Source organism: Helianthus annuus, chromosome 5, assembly GCF_002127325.2.
Source record: "Helianthus annuus cultivar XRQ/B chromosome 5, HanXRQr2.0-SUNRISE, whole genome shotgun sequence".
NCBI lineage: Eukaryota > Viridiplantae > Streptophyta > Magnoliopsida > Asterales > Asteraceae > Helianthus > Helianthus annuus.
The window spans coordinates 67,343,946-67,345,448 of record NC_035437.2 but is presented as its reverse complement, the minus strand read 5'-3'; the positions used below and the strand labels follow the sequence as shown (position 1 = coordinate 67,345,448).

General features: G+C 32.1%; 1 long non-coding RNA gene across 1 annotated transcript; it reads right to left on the bottom strand.

Moving 5' to 3' along the window:
* Positions 1-225: 225 nt before the first annotated feature.
* Positions 226-788, bottom strand: LOC110938696. Its single transcript, XR_002591600.2, has 2 exons — positions 516-788; positions 226-403 (listed from the first exon to the last, which is right to left on the bottom strand). It is a non-coding gene; the product is annotated as an uncharacterized LOC110938696 (long non-coding RNA).
* Between the last annotated feature and the right edge of the window lie 715 nt (positions 789-1,503).

The following is a 1,503-nucleotide window of genomic DNA, read 5'->3' as shown; positions in this document are numbered from 1 at the left end:
AAAATAAAAATTCAAACCACACCAATAACTCACAAACCGATTCTGTATATATGATTATCCATGGAGCGAAAATGGTTATTAAATTATATATACATAAAGCATCTAGTTTGTATTAATCTAGGTTAAATATTATTATTTTTAGTATTATTAATAATTTTAATCAATTAAATGAGAGAATGACAAGTGTCCTAAAAAAGTTTCTTTTATTATATAGTATAGAAGATATAAATGTAAGTGTGTATCCATGGATTTACAAAAAAAAGAAAAGAAAAACATAACTCCAATACATATAAAGAATAGTAAATAATATATAATGAAATAAAATGAATTTAGTGGACAAGATATGTGATGGCCAATGCTAGAACTAGAAGAAGATAAGCAATCCCTTGATCAATAGCTGCTCCTGCATTTTAACCAAATTATAAATATAAATATCAGTCTTCATTGCACAAAATAATATTTTTTAATAGGCTGCAAATAAAACTGAAAATTAATTATATCAGATTTGAACTGACCATCATTGGAAGGAACTGGAGTTGGAGAAGGAGCAAAGGTTTGGGCTTTGCTAACTTGCAGAATCACAACAAGCATAAAACCAAGAATTGGTAAAACACTTAGTCTCATAGAATCCATCGTCTCTGGTTTTTATCTGAATCTTGAAACGGGCTCAGCGATTTAGCTGTCTCGGAAAAGGGATGCAAAATCGGGTTGATGGGTATAAAAGTTTAAGGGGAGTTGTAGAAAGGACAAGAAATATGTGAATGAATGAATAAAGAATGAGAGATTTTGGGTGTATATATATGTGTGAATGTATATATGTGTGGAGGAAAGGTGAAGAAGGAGGGTAGAAGTTTCTATGAGGCATATGTGAAGGGTGTGACAGGCGGCTAGCCAAATCAAAGGACCACGAACATGGACTTTGAATCGTCGTTGCTGACCAGAAAATCTAGATATTTTAATAATATTAATACTAATATTAATATTGTAGTCACCAAATACGTCACGCAAATGAAATGCAATGCAAATTATCGTCAAATTAATAAAAGAAGACTCTGGTTGAGATTTTTTTTTTTTTTTTTTAACGGCAAATTTGGATCACTGACGGACCACTGGAGTATCATTGGGTTACCAACGGAACCACCCGATCATATCAATCTCCACTAGGCATAATGCCTATACACCAATTCAGGAGGAAACCTAATAAATGTGAGAAAAACCCCCTTGTGGGAATCGAACCCAGGACCTATTGGTCCCAAAGCCTTTTCTCATCCCCAAAATACCACTAGGCTATAAAGTCATGGGCACTTTGATTGAGATTTAAACTGACCTAAATAAATGATTGATGTAAGGTTAAGAAAATGATGAAATTTGATTCATTAATTGAAGAAATTGTTCCCATTGATTCCAAATAATACCACGTATTACTATTAGAATCACTTTCATCACTCTCTTTATATAAACGAATTTTCATTACTATATGACAGTTCACACAACTAACTTAAA